Source organism: Larus michahellis, chromosome 5, assembly GCF_964199755.1.
Source record: "Larus michahellis chromosome 5, bLarMic1.1, whole genome shotgun sequence".
Classification (NCBI taxonomy): Eukaryota; Metazoa; Chordata; class Aves; order Charadriiformes; family Laridae; genus Larus; species Larus michahellis.
In genome coordinates this window covers 32,464,653-32,479,989 of record NC_133900.1, presented here as the reverse complement: position 1 = coordinate 32,479,989, position 15,337 = coordinate 32,464,653, and positions in this window count along the sequence as shown.

Below are 15,337 nucleotides of genomic sequence, written 5' to 3'. Positions count from 1 at the left end.
GCAGCTGCTGACAATTTTCATAACACAGAATGGATTCCTTCACTTCAGCCCCAAATTAACTTTCCAAGATATGTGCATCTTCTTTTTTCCCCCCCAATCTTAAATTACCAACACCACAATCCCACTGGAAAACTGTGAAACCAAGCTTATAAAAATGTTTAATTTTCCTAATAGTTTTAATTACCATGTATTTTTGAGAACCTGTGATTTCTCATGTCCCTGTGGGATAGCTGGTCTAATCTGAGTGGTGACAATGTACGTGGGTATGGAATTAAATTTAAACCTTTCACGGTTACTAACAGCTATCGTTAAGATCTTCTAGCAAAGGGCCCTGTGCGATCTCCTCCAGCAGGAGACCGGCTCCTCTGCTTCTTCTACCCCTTATTTTCTTCTCTGGCACCACACAGGAGAATGACAGCTAAGTTTAAGGCTTAGAGTAGCAAGTTGAGTAACCCGTTGTCTCTTCCGTTGGGGATGTCAGTCTTCTAGAAGAGCTGAGGCAGATCCCAGCGCTAGACCGACTTCCCTCCTGGCACAGCTAAGACAGACCCAATACTACTTGTCACTGAACTCATTTTATTTTCTTATTCCCTCCACAAGCCCTTGCAATTCAGTGGGATGCTTTGTTTCCCAGCAGTGACAGCCGACTGGGTCTGTCCTCAGGATCCTCCAATGGCTGGCTTCCTCAATACATACAGTCTTGATTTTCCTTCCTTTCTCTAGCAGAATGGTAAAAAGTGGCAGCAATACTCCAAATCCCTCCAGTCACACAAAACAACACTGGGATTTATCTGTGTGGAGAAGAACACTGAAATTTCTGTTTCCATTTCAGGTTCCTGACTGGTATGTTGGGCGAACATGACCATCTTCAGCATCTACGCTTGAAAAACACTTTAAGACCCCAAAGGATTTTCTCATACAAGAATTTTGTGATCAGATCTGATCTGATAGCTACCAACTGTACTTACTTTTATGATATTATCTGAGGGGACAGATGCCTTGAGATTTGGTAGTCTCGTGGCTTTGCCAAACTCAGTGTTGCTCGTTAGAAGTCCACAGGATCTTCCAGGTCTTCACCAACATACTTACAGATCCTCTGGTCCTCAACACACTGTGTTATCTGCCACCCCTTGAAACACAATAAAGTAGAAAGACATCAACATTTCCAGCATTTCTTGGGGGTTTGCTTTTACATATCCCTTATTTCAGGACTTTTGGCGTCCAAAAGCTGTGTTGCTTAGTAAGGTCTTGCTGTTTCCCAGGGATTGCCTCTTCCATCGGAGAGTCCCAGGCCTGTTCTCCTAAGCTTTCCCCATTAAGCACCCTCCACAGGATAGCTCTGATGCTTTGTTTGTTCTGGGGTTTCCTTTTGTACAGCTGGCTTTTCCCATCTCAAGATTTAAAAGCCATTCCAGTGCCTGAACCTCAACAGTTGTAGCCAGGCTCTGGAAATCACAGTCACTGACACACCACCCTGGGACCTCTTTATCTGGCCATGGGACTGCTCTTGATTATAAGACTAGAGATCAGAGAGCCACTCAGTGAGCCCGACCGAGCCACACCGTGGGTCTTTTTGATGTTTTTCTACTGTGCCTCCTTCTTCAACCCTGTTATCTGTGGTTTGAGACATGCAGACATAAGAGATGCATTCATGGAGTTACTCAGGACAGGGTATGTCCTGAAGGATACTTCTCCTACCAGACAGAGAAGGGGAAATCAAACCACCAGCGTCCTCCATCTTTGATGCTGATGCAAAGTGGCTTCGTAATAGCATATTGTACGTAAAACCTTTTAACGACAGTGTCCAGACAACAGCCATGCTCATGAGAAATCACCCCCAGGGCATAACTATTCACCCACGGTAATGCCCAGTCCTCCCACACCCAGGCCAGGAATGACTACTGCATATTCCTCAGTGGCTTTGATCAGCACTTGCCCGTTGTGTGCCCAGCCATCCCGCTGTGCCTGGCAGACAGGCGTCAGTCAACTACCCAGTCACTACAAAGGCCTTTCTCTGGGTTTCACAAGACTCACACAAAAGGAGGTGGTTTAGGCAAGTTCGTCACTACCCAGTGTTTCAAAATTTGAAACCCCCAGTGGCTGCGGATGGGAACCTGAGGGTACCAGAGGTCTGGGCAGTAGAAGTAGAGGGATATCCATTAAGAAAAGTAAAGTAATGTTCACAGAGCGGCCTCACTCCTTATCCACTGCAGCCTAAAAAGACTTGCAAGAATGAGTATACCAGACAGTTTTCCTTCAGTAAACACAACGATCGCACTGCCATGCCTCCTTTTTTGGCCTAGTCTTAACATTCACAATGCACCCAAGCCTACAGGGGCAATTGGGATCATCCCCATAGCGCAGACCAGGCAGTCCCTCCCACGGCGTGCACCAGCATCCCGGCTCTTGGGCACACAGCTGAATAACATTTCTATGCAGAGAAGACTAACAAGGAAAAATAAAAGCCAAACAAAAACAAGAAAGGCAGCAAAATAACAGAACAAATTACTATGTAACATTAACATATCCATAAATTACTGGTATAATGTTTTTTAAATTATCACTTTATAGCTGATGTATTTCTGCGTTAGAGACAGTATTTTATAATCTATAGGAATTGTACTGCTTTACAGGTGTTGCCTTTTCTAATTCCCCATCAGAAAACCAAAATGCTGATCCAAATGACACAGCTGGGTAACATAAGTATTGTATTTGCAGATTTCCAAGAAAACTGTCAGGATGACTTGAAAAAAATGTTTGGTTTATTATTTATAAGAAATACTATCTTTCCAATGCCAGCTAATTCACTTAAGATGCTATACCAATGTGCTAGGTTCAGCTGAGCAAGGGATTTCCAGTTTTGCACAATTATGGCTTTGGCAGCTAATACTGCTTGCAGCAGGATTTTTTTTTCTTGGTTTTTTTTTTTTTTTTACGCTTATTAGCTAAATCCCTGAGCTTCTTCATATGCCCCAGAATATAAACCTGCAGGTTTCAAGGCAAATTTGTTTTGTTTTAAATATTAATTCTCTCTTAGATGTAAACCCGGGAATATTTACCTTCTTGGAAATGCGCAGGTCACGCTGCTGGGGGTGTGTGTGTGTGGTCTGTCCTGCACGGCAAGACCTGCGGGACCAGATGATCAGAGTCAGGAGGATGAGGAAGAGATAGAGGATGGGGGGAGGATGAAGGCAGCGGGAGAAGAAACGTTGTGTTTGCACTGCAGCTGACCACATGAAAACCCTTCAAACCAGATCCTGTAGAGGCACAGCTGAGGCGAGGGCTGCTGGGCAATGGGGAAATAGGGGGCCTGGAAAGTGAGAAGTGACATTTGCTGGTGTTGAACACTGCAGAAGAGCGAACTACAAGCACATTTTTAATGCCTAATGGAAGACAAGTAACAAGTAAGAACATTAGTGATCACGAATGTTCATATTTTTAACCTCCAAGATTTTCTGCTGTGGAAAGGATAACTGCATGTGTCAAAGATTGGAGGGATTTGGGTTCTTTGCTCCTTCATCTCCAGCTGAAAAATCCAAGAACCAACTTTCATTTCTCTGCACTAACAGCTTTTTGCTCTGAAAAGACAAAGGCTGACGAAGAAGCAACGATCTAATAATTTCCAATGGTCTTTCTTCTAAAGATTTAAAAAAAAAAAAAAAAACAAAACGAACAAGGAAATACCTTCATTCTCAAACACAGGCTGATTTTTCTTTTTCCTCCCTTCATCTTTTACTCATTGCACGGCACTCAGAAACTTCACTTTCGGCTTCACCTGGGGCTGTCAGGGCAGCGGCAGCTCCCGCTGGCACCATGCCACTGGCTGCAGGGAGGAGAGGCCAACACGGGGAGAAATTGGAGGTGGAAACTCTGCTGTTACGAACCAAACGGATGAACTGAAGGCAGGCAAAACTTTGAGACAGTTGATAGGAAGCATCAGCCTCGTCCACCCATGTGCCAGGAGGTCCCTGGTGATGACCAAAATGAGAGCAGGCATCAACTGCGATCAAGATTTTGGGGATTAAGTTCATTCCTGTGCAGACCAATTTATACAGCCATGAGGAGACAGCCAGCTCCCAGGCTGCCTCCAAAGCCGGCGTGGAGGCAGAAATGGAAACGGGCATCAGCAGCACATCCCTAACGTGTGCCAGCTCCCGAAGCCCCCATAGCTTTTGCACAACTCCCTGTTAAAGAAATGGAGTACTTCCACGAGAGCTACCAGGCACAGGGGGTCAGGTGGCGGAATAATAAATTCCTTAGCCCCAGAAACTTTGTGAAGGGTCTGGATGTGCTCCTCAGCAGATGGGAAGGGAGCAGACACCATCCCGCAGAAAGCACGTCAGGAGCACGTGGTCTGCCCCCATTCCACCAGCTGCCTTGCGCACATGTGCCACGAGCAGCCACCAGGGCTCCATCTCAGCAGAGGCTGGATGAAATTAATTAATCCTCAGGTATTTCTCTGGTTAACTACGTTAGGCCATCGCCAGCCGAAGTGAGTGTGGCATGACGGGAGCCAAAAAAATCCTGCATAAATTTTATCAGAAATTAACTTCATCTGGGAAAGGCCACAGCAGTGTGGCTACAGGTGTCCTAACGAAGCTCTGCTTTCTTATTAATAATTCATGGCTTTCACTGGCACCAGGTCTAACTGCTCAACAGCTACGTGAAATCAGCTCCCTCCTGGGTGTCCCAGTTGGGGATGGCAGGGGGGGGCCGGGATGGGCAGACACAAGGCTGGTCTAGGTAGCTGGTACAGCTCCTGAGGAAATACAGGGGACCATGTTAAGGACATATGCCTTCCTGCCTGCCTTGGAGCTGTCACTGGACATCTTTTCATAATTTGTTCCCCAAGAGGCTGCCCCGCTGCTGCAGGTTTTGCCAGGCCGCCCGCCTCTGCCCAAAGAGCCACACCGCAAAGCTTGGCTTTCATTCGAAACCATCTCCTGCCCTTTAGACTGTCAAAAAAACAAACCAACCAAACCCCCCCCCCTCAAAATCTCCACAAAACCTGAAGTAAAGCAAAAAAAACCCACGCCGGGAGGAGAAAACCAGCTGGCAGCCGGCCACCAGGTGACTGCTTTGAATGATGGCAGGCCAGTGGGCACAAGGAGGTGGTACAGAGAGCTTGGCCAGACAAATTTGCAAGCCTGAGCATTGGGCAGGGGAAACACCCATGGCCCCATTTTGTGCACAGTTTGCATGATTGTCTGTTGGGCTGAGGCAGGCTGCTGAGGGACCTTCAGCCAGAAAAGCTCTCATGGACAACTTGCCACAGGGAGCACAAACTGACCGCAATGGTGGCTCGGATAAGAGGCCAGAAAGCTTTATGAATTCATTGACCGGCAGCAGGAACCACGCAGGCAGCGCCAGCCCCTGCTTGCATCCACTGCTAGCTCCCTCCTGCCAGCCAAGGCGCTGGGGGCACATGGAGGGAGGGAAAAGGAAGGAAAAGGACCATCCCGGCGATGCATGTGTTTGCCACTGCTTCCCCACTCCTCGCACTCCCATTTATCGAGGCCTGCGTCCCCCGCCCAGAGGCAACCCAGGTGCCTTTGCATGTATTTTTAATGAAGGACACGACTGCTCAGTCCATCAGCACGTGGGCACAAACACAGCCTGGAAGTCTAAAAGATGATCTTTTAAGAAGGCCATCACGAAAGCAAACGTCTCTGCCGGTGGACGCACCACACCGCGCTGCCCCAGGCATCCTGGCAGCAGCCGCCCGTCCTGCCCTGCGGCCAGCGCCAGCCCCGAGACCTCCTTTTGCACCCACGGGGCTGGAGCGGACATGACACCTTGGCCATGCAGACATCCCTTGAAAATGTGGCAGCAAGACCCCCAAAACTGTCAGATTTTGGCTCAGTAGTGCAAATGGCAGAGCACAAGTGCCGCTGCCAGCCATACCCAAGCTTCAACAGATTGCTACTAATAACTTGCAATCTCCCTGGAAACACACTGATGGGCTTTTTTGCAAAGAGTGGGACCCAGGTTTACAGTGATGATGGGACTTTTCATTTATTTATTTATTTATTTCTCTTCACCTCCCTCCCCCGTTCTGTGTCCAAACAGCTCTGGGCTGTAATTAGCAGCGCGCTGCTTTCCCACCGCTTACAAAAGCGCCGAGAAAACCAGAACGCAGCGGGCAGGGAAACACAAGCAGGCTTAAATACCAACATAAATCGTTTCGAGGGTGGAGGACCGGGAACAATTTTACTTTTCACATTTCACTCGGTACTTAAAAAGCATAACCACCTCCGAGCTCAAAAAGGCACCTCCTCACCTCCATTGTGAAATGGAAACCAGGGGGATGTGTGGCTCCCAGGGGGTGTTGCAGTCTCAGTGCCATTCTCCAGCCTCCCTCCCTCCCTCCCATCACATTCCTCTCTGCCCCCTGAGATGCCACTGGCTACGGCTCAGCCCCAGCCCCACATGCCCCACACTTGGCCACGCACCTCAGATGGACCCAGAGCCCAGACCCTGCGCAGTAGTTAGTGGTCCTGCACAGGGCCATCTGCGAGGGAGGATGTCCCCAGTGGCCTTATACCATCTGAATAATTCCTGTTGCTGGCCTCCTTCTCTATAGACATGGTTTTCCATCTGCAAAATTGGCGTGCCTGGCCCCCCTTTCCTCTCCCCACTTTTCCAGCAAATGGCTGCCCGTTGCAGCGCTGCCCCACAGGCTCCTTCCTCCCTCTCTGCCTTCACTTCTAGGATGGTTGTGCATTAACTCCAGAGGCTTCTGGAAGTTTGGTGGCATCCTATTTCTCGCTCCTTCCCTTTTTTCATCCCATGCCTCATACCTCAAATAGGAGCTATTTGTCCTTTTTCAGGAAATCGGGTATTAGGAAGGTTTCGGCTGCTGCAGAGCTGGGAAGCTCTGTGAGGCAGCTCAAGTGGAAGCTGTGACCTCTGCCATATTCCCTTCTCCTCCTCCTCACGTGAGGCTGAGGGGGACCCTCACCTCGCACCCTCTCCCTCTGCGCTCCAGCTCATTCTCATCCCACGTGTGTCTCCCATTGCTTGCGAAGACGCGTGTGTGGCTCCTGCCTCGCTAGCTCCGAAACCTGAGGGGAGCTTTTTGTGGGTGAGGGATGGACCTTGATATCCCACCCCATGCTGCGGGGAGCCTCGCGCTGAAATCATCCGGGGGGAGCCCAGAAGCTGGGGTCATCAAACAGTCCAGAATAAAGTTTTTCTGTCTTTATGATTTACAGCATTAGGATGAAAAGGTGCCAGTTATTTTCCTGATTCTCATTGAGCCCGAAGTCTCTTTGGGAGTGCTGGAGCAGGCAGACGGGGCAGAGCGGGTGCGTGGTCCTCACGCGGCTCTCCCCGGCACGGCCGGGAGCAGAGCAGGGAAAGCCCAGGCTGCCGCAGGGAGCTGGGGGCAGCCCGGCCTCACGTCGTGCTGCTCCAACAGCCTCCAGCTCAGCGTGGAGGCCGTGCAGATGGGCAGGCGGCACAGAAAAGCGCTCACCTCCTGCGAGCGAATGCCGCCCCCGTGCTCGGGAGGGATGAGCATCACGGGGACCGTGGGGAACCTCCTGCCTCTCCTCAGCAAGACTCTACCTCACATGGACCGATGGACACATGCAGGACAAGTGCTGCAGCTTCAAACATATCCCTGCGTTCCACGCCTCAGCTCTCCCCAAAAGGTGCAGGCAAAGGTCTGGCAAACACCAGTTTCCTTACCCTGTAATACTCGCGCCCGTGCCTGACTCCCACCAGATTCGTACGCCAAACCCGGGAGGGCGTCTGGGGCTTTCGCGTGTAATTACAAGACTGATAATTGTATCAGGTGTAATCTTGCCCTACCTCCGCTCAGCCCCGCGCAGATAAGCGCTGGAACAGCTACGTCGCTTTAAGGGAGAAGGGACCCGGCCACGGCAAGCAGTGAAAACGCTGCAGATCCCTCCCTGGCTTGTAAGATAAACACAGCCCGGCTTCTTATCAGCTGCGGCGTGCAGGGTCCCAGCACCAGCCTGCACGTCCTGAGGAGCACCCAGGGCACTGCAGAAGATAAAAATCATCAACCAGTAATTAACACCGCTACCGATTCAGCAGGTTCACCCACCAGCACAAACGCTTTCTCTTCTGGTGAGCCCCAACAGCGGGTTTCTAGTGCCGGCCGGGACCCGCGAGCACCTCAGCAGTTAACGCCCATGCAATTTTGGGCATCACAGGCCGTATTTAGAAAGCCTCGCTGTCACCATGGCAACAGGTTTCACTTACACATAGCGATGCACAGGCGTGCGTGCTCCCAACCTGCGCACAGAGGAAGGCAGCCACACCGCCAGCTCCTCGCCGGGGGCTGCGTCCCTGCCCGCCACGCAGCAGGGCTGGGGGCTGTGAGCGTCAATATCTTGGCCTTTCCAAATATTTTTGCCGGATGTTCAAACGAATTGCCTGGCATGGAAATGGAGGAGAAGAAAGGAGTTCCCATTCTCTCTTTCTTCCCAGGAGGTGCAATTCAATCTGTAGAGACTCCCTTGAAGGATGTACTTGGCAAGTCTCCATCCTTGGATCTGAGCTCTCCGAAACTGCAGCTTTCCAGGAGAGAAAGGGGAGAGTGGGCTGTAGGAGGCGGGAAGCAGCCACAAACCGGGCTGTGCATCGCTCAGGATGGCAGCAGCTTTCAAAGAGGACAAGGTCCTCACCGATGGCCTGGGAGGCTGGGATACCAGCAGAAGACTTTGATAAGGGTGGAAGAGGCTGAGGGGAGACCTTATCGCTCTCTACAACTACCTCAAAGGAGGTTGTAGAGAGGTGGGGGTCGGTCTCTTCTCCCAAGTGACAGGCAAAAGGACGAGAGGAAATGGCCTGGGGTTGCAGCAGGGGAGGTTTAGACCAGATATTAGGAAAATTTTTTACACTGAAAGGGTTATTAAGCATTGGAACAGGCTGCCCAGGGAAGTGGTTGAAGCACCATCCCTGGAGGTATTTAAAAGACAGGTGGACATAATGCCTAGAGATATGGTTTAGTGATGGTTTTTGTCAGGGTTAGGTTGATGGTTGGACTAGATGATCTGAAGGGTCCCTTCCAACCTACGCAATTCTATGATTCTATGAAAAGAGCAGGGCTGAATTTAAAGCATGACTTATACCTCTTAAATAAATTATTCCCTGCATTGTCCATTGCTCCTGACTGCTGGTGCCATGCTGCGTAACATCAAGTAGTTTCACAGGACAGAAGGAAAGGTCACACGTGTTTCATGCTGGGTTTTTCCCCCCCTTGTTTTCTTTGCATTGAGGAGGACTCATGTATCCTGCCAGGCAACCCGCAGGACAGGAGGGAAGGCGAGAGAGCTCCCTGGGGAAGCGGTGCTGCCGGCTCTAGCAAAGGGTCATGTCCAACAGCAACGTGCATCTTCCCACCGAGCTTTTCATCTGGAATTTTCAAGCTGTTGCATCCCACGGTCCCCAACAGCCATTATGGGTACAGCCGCTATGATCCACTGACGGAGCAGCAGCCTGCCTGTAACTGCGCACGCCCACCCCGCAACAGCCACCCCGCAGGGTTTAGTACCCCCGCCAGTTACAAAACCCCAGGGTTTTACTCTAACAACATACAAATGCTCACACGAGCATAACTTAATTTAATTTTCAGTGCTCAGCAGAATATATTTTTCGTTGCACCTCAGCTGTGGTGCAGAGTTAAATGATGTGTTTAGTCTTTTGACAATTTTGCTAAAGCTTCGTTCCCAGCTGATCTCTTTCAAATGATCCATATTTCGGGGATTTTTATCCTTAATTAATCTTGGCGATAACAAGAAAAAAAAATATAAAATAGAGTTTTGGAAAAAAAAAAAAATGTATTTTCTGCTATTAAAATCATACTTTCTCCCATTCTACTCTCCTTTCCCTCCACTCCCCCAGCCTCGGCCTTTCGCTGCCCTTGCAAACAGGCAATACTCGAGACCTCTGCAGTACACGAGATACCGCAGCAGACTGGAAATATTTCTGAGCCAGGAAATACTGACAGTTATTCCATTAGATACAAAGGTTTTCCTCCACAGGCTTCACTAAAAAAGCATTATACAGTTAATAATATTACCTAAAACTCCCTCCAGCTCTAAGCGGCTCACATATTGTTCTGTCGTGCTGCTGCGGGCTGTATCACTCTCTTCTCTTAATATTGCCGGGCTCCTGCAGGTCCAGGTTTCCTGCAAATCCATGTAGCGTGCTCTGAGCAGGCGAGCCCCCAGCCCACTTACTGGCTTCGGCTCCTCCGTAGCACATCCCCACCTACACCCCGTCATCTATAGCTACTGCGTCAGCTGCGGGAAGCGGGGTACGGACAGGCCAGGTCGCCAGGCCAGGAACAGCAAGAAAAAGAACAAACACATTGCGGAGACACGCACTTTTCAGATCGAAAGTGCTGCTTGCTGGGCTGTGCTTGAGAAATTTTGGCTTAGTGAGCTGCAGCTCACCGGGTCCCCATGGACCCGGTGCTGTGGGGTTTGCGCCCACTGGTGCCGGCAGCGGGGATGGGCTGTGGGTGCCATCGGTGCTGGTGCCTGCACACCCGGGCTGAAAGGTTTTCGCTCCTGGTTTTAAGCCATCACTGCGTCCCCTCTGTGCTTTTCCAGGGAGGAGATGGAAAGTCCCTCTGTTTTTTTAGCAAAGGACAGTGAAAAAACCCAGAGGAAAGGTTGGATTAGACAGACTGAGGGAGGGGGGAAAAAAGGCAGACATGACAGCATCCCACTTTTGTATCTTCTCTCCTGATGCCTATGGGGTAATGAGGCAGGTTCAATCTAAAATGTTGAAAAAAAGATCATATTCTTCCCCCCAAACTAACCCATGTTAGTTAACATACATAACATATCTATATCTATCTCCTTGCAGGCAGAGCCTGTGCTGACGCTACATTCACACTCCTGATTAAGCTGTGAGGAGTTGGGAGTAATTTCGACACACTAGATGCAAAGGTTAAGTTGGGTTAACCATGTTTAAAAACAACAATAACAGCACGACCCACAGGAGAGGAAAAAGGTGAAGTATTTCCATAGATAGATTTACCTAAATCTTCATACTCTAGGACTGGCACAGGAGCAAAGACACCAAAGACCAGCCCAGCAAGAAATCCCACACGGTGCAGAGTAACCGCGCGCTCTGTAACGACTGTGTCGATATCTTTAAGTTAATGGCTATCTATATCGTAATAGTCAGAATAATTTCCATTCGATCTCATAGCATGTCTTCTCATTCATTATGGAATACCACCACAGAGGTACTCTTCCACAAGGATGAGCCCCCTCTTAAGTTTCAGACAAGCCATGTGATGGCTTAGACGCTTTAACAGAAAACACATCGTTTAGGAGCTGCCAGCCCAGCCACTGCGGGAACCGTGGATGGGTGAATCAGGACCACAATCACAGACATCTTTCCCCCCTTTCCCCTTGGGGAAGCTGAAAAAACACATCCCCTCGGGTCTGCCTGCTTTTACAGCCCTTTGGGAGGGCTGGGCAGCTCTCACACAGTGTATCTGGCAGGGAGTTTTGCAGACTTGTGCCCCAGCCCTTCCTGGGCACGGGAAATAAGCCTGCTCCATGGGCACAGCCAGGGCATTTTCCACCCACTTTGGGGGAGAAAGGGAGCATTTAGCATTCTAGGCCAGCAGTCCTACCAGCATTGCTTCAGACCCTGACCTCAGGTCCCTGCCCTGGTCCCTCCTTGCCCGTCTCCTTTAACTCTCAGCCCCCACAGAAGCCATTTGCTCCAACTCCAGGGCCCAATGGCACCTCCTGGCGTGGGCTTTGACAGCTCAGGGCTGCTTCCCTGACAGCTGAGCCCTCCCGAGCCCCCCCCCAGCAGCAGCGGGGCTTTCTGGGGACGGGAATCCCTGCACCCTCCCCAAAGCCCGCGTGAGTCACCGAGCTGTTAGAGATGGGAGGTTATTTCTGGATTTAACTTTCTGGACCTAGGGAAACACTGCCGTGTCAGCACCCAGCTGTGCTTTTAAGAGGTGCGTTGTTTGGCAAGTCTTGCAAATCTATTTCCATACGAAAGCACGCGCATGAATCATTCCTCATAAGAAAAAGCTGTGGAGGTGAAAGGGCCAAGAGAAAACTCTTTGCTGGGAGATGGCGAAGGCAAAACTGACCATTATTTTCTTCTCCACTGCAACTAAAATAGCCACACGGAGGCGGAAAAGACCAGGAGAAGCCCCCCTTCTCCCCCCACCCAGAGCTGATCCCTCAGCTGTTTTTCCCCAGCGGCTCCTCAGGAAGGATCAGTGCTGTCACTTATTGATGCCAACTTACTTCTGAGGCAGCGTCAGCACTTCTTACTATGTACGTAAAAGCCTTTGTCACCAATATTTCCTCACCTCCCAAAAGAAAAAAAAAAAAAAAAAAAAAAAAGGCTTGTTCTCCTGCCAAGTCCTCCTCTCCCCGCAAATATCAGTGGTTTCCTAACATCACCTATTCCCAAGGAAGGTTCCTAACCTAATAGGAACAAAAAGCTCAAGCCAGTAACCTGTTGGTGATGCTTCTGCAGTCAGGGCCAATCTCTGTGGAATTCATCAAGTTTTATTCCATTTTTTTGCGAGTAGCAGCTGCCTGGACACATGGGCGTCTACGTCCAGGCGTGGTGGAGGCAATGTCAGCAGCACGGGGAACTGAGGCGAGGAGACCCCCGAGGCCCCAGGAAGGTGTGATCCTGGTGCAGCCAGGCTGCAGTCGGGGCTCTGCCAGTCCGTGCCTTCCCCCCGCAGGGAGGTGGGTGCTGCAGCCAGGGCTGGCACTGGCGTAGGCCTGCCCCGGCACAGGCAGGCAGCCGGCAACACCCCGGGGGGATCTGGGAAAAGGAACCGGCGGCAAAACGGTGGCTGCGATAAAGGAAAAGGTACAAGAGAGGAAGAAAGTGGAGAGGAAAGGAAATGTGTAGAAGGGAGTTCCCCCCAGCAGCATTCCCAGCTAGTAATGCCGATCCCCCCGGTAATCCCAGTCTCCCACTGAAAGCTGGTGAGGGTGCACAGAGAGACAGATGCAAAAGGGAAGGGGGGGAACAACTTCAGATGCCACAAGCATTTCTTGCTTAGCTACATTTCTATCTGCTACCTCTGGGGAAGCTTTTCACCACCCAAAACCACCTCTCCCCCACCAACAGTTGTGATCTTCCCTTCGGCTGGCTCCTTTCCACCTCAACTTTCATGTGCAGACTCCTGACATCCGTAACTTATTTCTATTTGCCACCCAGCACTGTAGCAAACAGCCCCGCTCACACACATTTTGGTCAGTGGTTCTTTCAAGATTTACTTTAAACCTTTGCATATCACTAAGCTCAGCCCAACGGCCCTGCGGTTGCTCCTTATCGATATATACCTCTGTACTTACTCATTCTCCAAGTATATTTTCAAAATATACCACCCATTCAGAGAGAGCTGTTAAAGGGCATTGCTATTTGACGAGTAAGCAAATGTGGTATTTTCTATTGCAACTGTAGGAAAGAAACTATTGCCTTTTTCCTGGAATAAGTGCATTAAACTCTGAATTTGCTTCTGTCTTGATTCCTGTAGTTCTTGTTTCCATGCCCTAAATTTCATTCTTGGCTTTCCTTCCATGGTCCTCTAGCCAATACATCCACTTTAAATGTCTTCCTTACCCTCATTGTATCATTTCCCACTTATTTATGCCTTGCTCTTCCTATTCAAGCGTCTGGAAAAGTTTTCTGCTGCTTTTCAACCATGACGAGCAAAGACAGCTTAGCTGGACTTGTGCTGATTTTCACTGTATTCCTAGACTTTACTGGCCATCCCCAACTTACTTGGCTGACAGGTCATTTTTCCATTCCTTGTTAGCTTTTTATTTTTCTCTGTTTATTTGAGGTGTCCATTACCTGATTAGTTTGCAAGCCCTGCCTTGCAAGTTTAGTTGAGATTTAAGGTCCTCATAAGTCCTGACCTTTTACCCTGTAGAGAGCCCAGGCTTTGGCTAGTCATCCCAGCTGGCTTCATGGCAACTCCCTTCTATCAAGTCCAAAGCCCTTAGTCGGAGGCATCCTTGCATTTAAGCTGAACTGATTCACCTCTTCAGCATGCAATCCAGCATTCGATCCCGCAATCTGTGCTTCTTCCTCTGGCAGGGCTGTGAGCCTCAGCCCGCTCCTTATCACGGGTCTGCCCTCCAAAGCTTTATCTCCCATGCCATTCCCTGCTCTCCTTTTACGCATGGCTGCCTTCAGGTCACAGCCTGAACTCCACCATCAATCTTTAAGTGCACATCTAGTCTAAGGTCAATCTTATCAGTCGAAATAGTTTCCGTCATTGCCTACCCAAAACCAAGGTGCATCATACAGCTTCTGTACCTTCTCACCTCAGTCTTGCAGCGTAGAGTGTTCATGTCTCCTCCAGCACTTCCACCACCCTCTCTTCTCCTATCTATCTAGCTTGAGAAAGGAATTAAATAATAAATACCCCAAGCTCTCCTGACAGCCCCACTCCACCTTCCTTTCTTTTCTCTGGCGCCCTGGTCCGTGGTTGCAGGGCTTCCTCTGTCTTTTGCCTAAACATCAGCTCTGCAGCCTTGTTTAAGCTCAGCTGCAGTATCACGTCAGCCTCATATTCCCTTCAGAGTGCACTTTCTTCTCATTTTAGAAAAATGCAGTACAAGTGAAAAGCTTATTAAATAGGTACTGAAAACAATAAACCACCAAGTGAATGACAAACAAATTACCTTCTCCTCAGGCAACCTCCTCGGAAGGTTACTTCTCCCTCCCCAGGGAGGCACAAGGTCTCTCATTTATGTGATGGCCTGATAACACGTGCAGATCTGCACTACAATAATGACTGTATACAAATCACATGCTTCAAGGCTTCAGCCACTTGCCTGCTGAATCCAGGAAGGGACTATTCCACTCAGTACAAGATTGGGCAGATTTTTTTGATGACTTTGCGTTCTTCTGAAGCACCGAGGATCAGCAGTATGTGGGACACAGTACAGAGACAGTGAAGAGGGTCCTCCCTCTTGCAATTGGTACCTACCTGGATAATTTCCTGATCAAATTTTTTACCAAATTTGACAATAAATATTATTCCAGTCTTCCACTGTCCTCTCAGACTGGTGAGGCGTTCATTTTCTCTTACCTTCTTGGATCTGTATCTTAGTACAACTCAGCTCTGCGACTGCAACGTACCACTGCTTCTTCCGTTTTCTGAGTTACAGCTCCCATCTCTTTGACTTACAAGGCCAGAAATGTCTTCACTGGTCTTGAATTATTGGCATCAATATATGTTGTAGAAATTTAATGGTATGTAGAAGCAACCAGGGCAGGTAATTTAACTTCCCCCTGCCTCCAGTCAGCACTGGTGAGACACACCTGGAGTACCATGTCC